Here is a 7,768-nt window from a genome sequence, read left to right as displayed (position 1 = left end):
CAACAAATATTCTGCTTAATACCACAGATTTGCTTGTCAGTTGTTTGACCTTAACCAGCTGAGCATGTCCCTTGGTGGCTGATGATATGTGCATCTCTGATCACGAGCAGAATTAGTGGGGGAGCATCATATCCATGTGTTGAGAGGAATTCTTTGGGGTTTGGATAATTCACCTTTTGAAACATGGGTATTTCGTTCGACATCCTCAAACAACCTTTATTCAAGGACCTTTTGAACGGGTTGGGCTACTCGACCTGAAAAAAATTCTAACTGGGCCCCACCTGCGAGGTCATGCGCTGTTTATCTTGATATGAGATCACTATGTCACGCACATATGGCTGTGATGCATGTGGCTGGTGTACCCTTATCAGACAAGTAGTCATGATGAGTATAATGGGCTTCGTATCAGTGTCACTTTGATGGCATGCCCTGCTCTCTCACTCAATAATAATAATAATACTAATAATAATAATAATAATAATAATAATGATAATAATAATAATAATAATAATAATAATAATAATAATAATAATAATAATAGGCGCAGGAGTGGCTGTGTAGTAAGTAGCTTGCTTACCAACATGGTTCCGAGTTCAGTCCCACTGCGTGGCACCTTCGGCAAGTGTCTTCTACTATAGCCCCACACCGACCAAAACCTTGTGAGTAGATTTGATAGACGGAAACTCAAAGAAGCCCGTTTTGCATTGAATTAATAAATAATAATTGATGTAAGTCAATTGTTGTTAATCAGTACTTCTCTATTTTCTACTTTCTTTAAATCTTTTTTTTGGGGGGGCGTTTGTCCCGCCCCAACATCGCTTGACAACTGATGCTGGTGTGTTTACATCCCCGTAATGTAGCGGTTCGGCAAAAGGTTTGCGATAAAATGTTTTAGGCTTACAAAGAATAAGTCCTGAGGCCGATTTGCTCGACTAAAGGCGGTGCTCCAGCATGGCCGCAGTCAAATGACTGAAACAAGTAAAAGGAAAGAATGATGATGATGATGATTTCTTAATTGTAACACCGACCTTAACACATTTCCATTTTATGATGATAATAATTACCCTACAGTCATCAGTTTTAACTTGTCTGGTAAATGACTGTAAATTCATAATTCTTCCAACTTCTTTTTTCATTCCTTATTCAGATCCTAACTTCCTCCCTAGCGATCATTATTTTGATTAATGATAAATCCTTGAATGAAGTTACACATAGTATACCCTCGCCTTGAGCCCCTTACACTTAAAAGATACTCTATGAATAAATATACTTTAATTAAATATTCTCTGCCATTGTATTACTCGAGCGTTGCCCCTCAGTTTCTCAATAAGCTGTAAATCTCGTTGATTTCCTTTTGGTTAGGTTATATAGAGTTACTTCTTTAAATGGGAGAATTCACGAAAAAACAACAGACGAAGACAGGTGGTGTAAACAACAAATGGATGTATTAGTATAACGCTCGGGAATAGAGAAAGTCTTTAACGTTTCGAGCCTACGCTCTTCAACAGAAAGGAACACAAAAAGAAACAAGGAGAGGAACAAGGAGAGAAAAAAATATATGTGTAGTGGTCAGCGATCTATCATGGCGAATACCGGACAGAAGGATCACACAGGAGAGTTAAGAAGAAGGGGAGATAACAAAAAAGTAGTGATCCCAAAAGGAAGGTGCGTGTGTTAATTGATGTCTTTTAGCTTTTACTTGTTTCAGTCATTGGATAGCAGCTATTCTAGGGCACTGCCATGAAAAATTTGTAACTGAATGAATGACTTGACCCCAGTACTTCTTTAAAGCCTGGTATTTATTCTATCCTTCTCTTTTAACGAACTGCTAAGTTACTTGTGCGTAAACACAGCAACACCGGTTGTCAAGCGGTAGTGGGGGACAAATACGGGCACACGCGCATACACACACACACACACACACACACACACACACACACACATGCTTCTTCAGTTTCCGTCTACCAAATCCACACACAAGGTTTTGGTCGGTGCAGGGCTATAGTAGAAGGCACTTGCCCAAGGTGCCGCGCAGTGGGACTGAACCCAAGGACAAATAGTTGGGAAACATGCTTCTTACCACCAGCTGGTACAAGGGCAGAACATACTGTCTGACTCGGTTGGAATTCAGTTTGAGTTCAGCACCGAAAATTATGGCAAAGTTTCTCAAGGCGATCTTGGAGAAAGTGGCCAAGTTGGAGCAGGTTACTATTTCTTACATATGTGGATTTCTGGCAGTTGAGAGAGTAAAGTCGGCATGGGAAATTGCGGATTATCTGAGGAGATTCGGGTTGATTGCAAAACCACTGGAGGCTACAGAAGGAGGCACTGCGCTGGGGCGTAATCTCGAAAGAGTTAAGGTGGGCAGGATTGTGTTTCAGAGAGGTAATGACATTCAAGACGTAAGCAAGGACATGAATAGGCGATAACTGTTCACAACGTGTAGAAAACTGGACGGCTCTGAAGGGCATACAGCTACATCAAGACGCGAGCTGAAGGAGTGAACTAGGGAGACAAAGTGGGATAGAATACAGTTGCCACGATGCAAGACATCTTGGAGAGAATGGGAGTGAAGGATCCGGTGAAGGTAGTTAGTATATGTCCGAAACAAAAAGGAACTGTATGGCCTGATGTATGTAGCATAGTTGCATTCTGGAAAGGTGAAAGATGCAGCATGACTCAGGAAGAAGGATGACTACAACTGCATCAACTGAACGTTGTTTTGAAGGGTGTGAAGTTGGCACTAAGACGGGGATTGTATGCTGTGGAAATTCAGATTAATTCGGCCTCGGTATGGGATAGGTAGCTACGAGTGTTCACCAATCAGAGAATCCGAACAGAATTGGCCGCGGAGATGATAAGCGCCATCCGGTAATTCAGAGAAAGCTAGCTGCTGAATTTGGTTTGAAGATGAAGGTAGTTTTTGTGCCTCCAGAAAAAAAAATAAGGCAGATGGTTATACCATATTAAAAAGTAAGACCTGATTGGAAGTGTCGGAGGTGTCACTGAGTGAAGTGGCCACTGCATGTCGGCTGGAGGGCTTGGAGCTGAAGGGACGGTGTATCATGCGTCATATAGGAGTAGACAGGATCCTGTTTTGGGCCAGGAAAGTTGACCCTGATGTCACCAAGAAGAGCGTTCGGAAATTGTTGCAAGATGTGATAAGTCTCTGTCCATCGACTCCGTGCAAGTATGCACAAAACAGGAAGATTCAGGTGGTAGAAGACTTGAAGAGGTTGGCAATATATGTAACGCACTATCGGGGAAGGTCGCCCAGGATAGGACACCTGAGAAGTCGGTGACCTGTATTCAAATATGAATGGAGACACCCGAACATGGTGCCACAGCAGTTCGAAGAAGAGGAAGGGTCTGCATCTATTCTGATTACGGATGAAGTGTTGGTGAGGTCACTTGATACGCAGTGCGCGACCCAGTTGAGAAAAGGATGACTTCAGTGAACTCACGTAATAACGTGTCAGTTGATGGAATGCTGCATCACATTTTAAACCTTCGCAGGGTTGTTAGCTCTTCTGATGACGAAGGACAAGAGGAGGAAGAGGCCAGTCCCACAATCTTGCGAAGATTACAGAGGGAGCGTCGTCTACTTGGGTGGACGACTTCGAAAGAGAATGAAAAAGCAGTGATCTTAAGATCGAGGTGGAAGATTAAAGAGAGATGTCAAGACCAGGGAATAAAATACGGTTCACCTGCCTCTCATTGTTGGCTGTCCAGCTGTGTTAAGTCCATGGACGTGCCCTACCCGTCTTACATGACGATAGTAGCTGCTACTACCAATCACTGCTCGCTTGCTCGTCCACCTGCATCCGTTCACCACCAATGTCGCAGGCCGAAAGAGGACCACACTGGTCTTGCTTCCCTCACTTCCTCTCTCTCTCTTCCTTTTCCGGTGGGACACCTCAGCCGTTGACATCACAGCCCTTTCCTTCCGGTTCACCTCATCCCCACTGATCTCAAAGATCACCTCCTCACTTAACTCCTGGCATGTCCTTTCAAGGTGTGCTGGTAGCAGCTCAGCCTGTTCTTCAGCGTCGAGGGCTCCCCCTTCCAGCGTCACTCTACCGTCCACCGCTGACCGTCGAACACCACCCGAAAATCTTTGTCCTCAATGGTGGAAGCAGTACAATACCACGCGGAAACTTTCCCCCTCTCATGTTACAGACTCACAACGATGATGCCCCTGCACCACCAAACGAAACCACGTCTCCACTGACACTGGCACCTCCAAGGCGGTTGATCCATACTCACCACCACATCAATTCCGTCTACTACCACATGGTCGATCACAATCGCCCGCAACCTCAGTGTTGTGTCCCTCGCCGTTATCTCCACTTCGCTGCTTCTCTTACATCCAATTTCGCTGCCGTCGACCACTCGAACTCTACTCGTCCACTTCCAATTTTTGTCACCCTTGGGGTCACGAAAGATGTTATACATTCCGTATACACGAGGGCTTTGAACGCCTTTCCTCCAACTAGGACTTCAACTGCAGACAGCGACTGCACGAGTGCCTCTATTTGCTCGCGGAGGAAGTTTGAAAGACAGCAACCTCCCTGTGGCCTTTTCCCTGAATGCCGTATCGAACGATATGCCCAGTCTGCCTGCACCGCTAGCAAACGAGTCTGAGCTTCGTCTCCACGCAGTTCCTTGCCATCTGCGGTCCCTGGCACTTGAAACACCGACCCATGAACGGTCGCTGCCGCTCCACGGCAGATTTTTTTTCCTCGTTCTTTACTGGTCATCGCACTACGTCGCTGGCTTCTGCAGCAGCCATCGTCACCGCATTCCACCCCGTGTTTTGTGTCGACACGTGGGCTTGAGTGATGAGCTCGCTCATCGGCATTTTCTCGCTGCCTGGCAGTTGTTGCAGTCGCACTGATATGTCGTCGGGAAAGCCATTTACGAAGGCCAATCTTGCCGCCTTCTCTAGACCATCTCCGGAAAAACCAAATAGCATGGCCAGTCTTGGAACCTTTGCGTCATACTCGTCTAATTGTTCCCCTGTCCACCTGACCGTTCCCAGCTTAGCAAACGTGGCGTATATTCCCGCTGTACAGGCTTCCTTCAAGCGCTGCTCAATCTTCGCCGTGCTTAGCTGGTCTTCTTCATCCATCTCGAGGTACAGCACCAACACGCTTCAGATACCGAGCCATGAGACCTGCTACATCGTCAATGCCTTGTAGCCTGGTCACTACCTTGATCTTACAGATCCAGGCGATCACATCTCCCTCGCTACAGAAAGGTCTGACAGCATCACTGCCGATTCATATCTTCGCTGCCATCTCGTGGAAGGGGACAACAACAACGGAAAAATACATTTATATACAAAAACCGAAATAGCTTGTGGTATGAGGGAACTGTCATGCGGGGAATAAAATATGGTTCACCTACCTCTCGTTGTTGGTTGTCTAGCTATGTTAGATCCAAGAACGTACCCTACTTGTCTTACCTAATGATGGCAGCTGCTACTACCAATACCTGCTCGCTCGCTCGTCCTCCTGCGTCCATTCACTGCCGCAAGCCGATAGAGGACCACGCTGATCTTGATTCCTTCACTTCCTTACTCCCCACTTCCTGTTCCAGTGGGGCCCCACGGTCGTTGACGTTACAACCCTTTTCTTCCGGTTCATCTCACCCCCACAGTTATTGAATGCAATAATCTGATGTTGCAGTTACTCTAAATCTATTAAATATACCAGCTACTTTTATATCAAGAACTCCGTCTGGTATCAACTAAAAAGAGAAAACTACTATAATTATCGAAGCCGTTTGGGAGTGATATTATCTATTATTCTCATTATATGATGGATTCACAAAATGTATTGTCCCACGTATCGGCGTTTGCCTTCTGTGCTTGTTTTCTAATCCAAATTATGAAGGGTTGTGGCCTCCCAAAATGACAAAAATTCTCCATTTCATTTTATTTAATCAAACAGTTCATCCTTTTCTATCGATGACAATATTAGAAGAACTGAAAGGACCTGTTCTTGTTGACTATGCACTGGACCTTCACTCACGATAAGGAATTCTGTTCAGAGCTATGCAGCCTGTGAAGTATTTTAGCGCTGAATTTAAACAATCGTTGCTACCATTATTATCTCATAATTATTACCTTGTGACTATTGCTGAATTCTGACACTTTCCTTGTTCAAATATGAGTTCTGAAACCGTAAAAAAGTGTGTACATTAAATATTTGCGTTGAATGGCACCACTGGTTGTACCCGCTCTCTGGTGGTACATCGTTTCTTGTAACGGATGTAAAAGAACATTTGAATAAACCAGGAGTCGTTTATTCAAATGATGCAAAACTATGTCTTATAGTCAATTTATACAATATAAATCTCTCTGATTCTCATTGGGAGGTAGTAGTGTTGGTTAAGCCCTAAACTATATAAAGCTTGGGGGGCACTTTTTAAAAAAATTACATCAAAGCGTTTCACAAAAGCTGAAAATGTACATGCTTACTTAAATTATTTAAGTCGTTAAAAGTTAACGACTTAAAATACATTCTTCCTTGATTTCTAAAAATCAAAATGACTATATCCTCAAATGGTATGATACACATCTTATCACTTTCTATAAACATGAGACTAAATGTTGACAGATTTTCTGGAGGTATGGCTTCTTTCAGTTCATTTTTTATTCTCTTTAGACATGAAAATATGTTTCTTTTTTTTTTCCTGAACAATTTGTTACCATCAGCTATAAGGATAGTAGTCATATTGATTCCAAAACATTAAAAAAAAACTAAATGAATCTTGACTTGGAAGATGATTTGATACAGATTTTGTAACTAATTTGTTCTTTTCCTGGAAAATTGTGCTTGAGATAATCTGAGAATTTCTGAGATAATCTGGTTAAGAACAACATCATATGGATACTCTTTAATCGACGTTTCTACTGTTCCATATAGCTGTGCCTCTGAAGATTGTAAATCAACTAAAAACACTAATTTATTTGTAAAATAGTTGTAGATCGTTGGTCATTTCCTCAAATTTACTTCAAGAGCGTTTATTATAGGAATGACGGACTTCACTAGAAATATGTCTGTTTGAGGAAGTTCTTCATCGACGACGTAAGATGCGGCTCCATCATTAGCGTGTTTATTTTTTCTCACCGTATTCTACGTCTGCCATGCTCCTGCCTATTCTACACCAAGCACTTTGGATTAGCTTCTTGGTCAATAATATCAAAATGTCTCGCTAAATATTTCACAAACTGGAAGAGCAGTGAGTACAGATTCATACATGGAGTCAGTACAATCTTCTTAGTTTTGTAAAACTTATACGACTAAATCCATAAATATTACGTGAAAACAATCTACAGTTTCCTTCATTTCCCCACCAAAGCCTGGTATTCTTTTATCATTCTTTTTCGTTCTCATTAGTATGAGAGAGTGAAGGAGCGCGGCTTAGTGGTTAGGGTACTCGGCTCACGATCTTGAGGTCGTGAGTTCAATTCCCGGCAACGTATTTGTGTCATTGAGCAAGACACTATATTTCACGTGGCTCCAGTTCACTCAGCTGGCAAAAATGAATTGTACCTGTATTTCAAAGGGGCCAGCCTCGTCACGTTCTGTGTCACGCTGATTCTCCCTGAGAACTACATTAAAGGTACACGTGTCTGTAGAGTGCTCAGCCACTTGCACGTTAGTTTCACGAGCAGGCCGTTCGTTGATCGGTTCAACTGGAACTCTCGTCGTCGTAACCGACGGAGAGCCATTATATATATATATATATATATATATAT

The sequence above is a fragment of the Octopus bimaculoides genome, chromosome 3 (assembly GCF_001194135.2).
Source record: "Octopus bimaculoides isolate UCB-OBI-ISO-001 chromosome 3, ASM119413v2, whole genome shotgun sequence".
In the NCBI taxonomy this organism is placed as follows: Eukaryota; Metazoa; Mollusca; class Cephalopoda; order Octopoda; family Octopodidae; genus Octopus; species Octopus bimaculoides.
Note: the sequence above shows the minus strand (reverse complement) of the source record.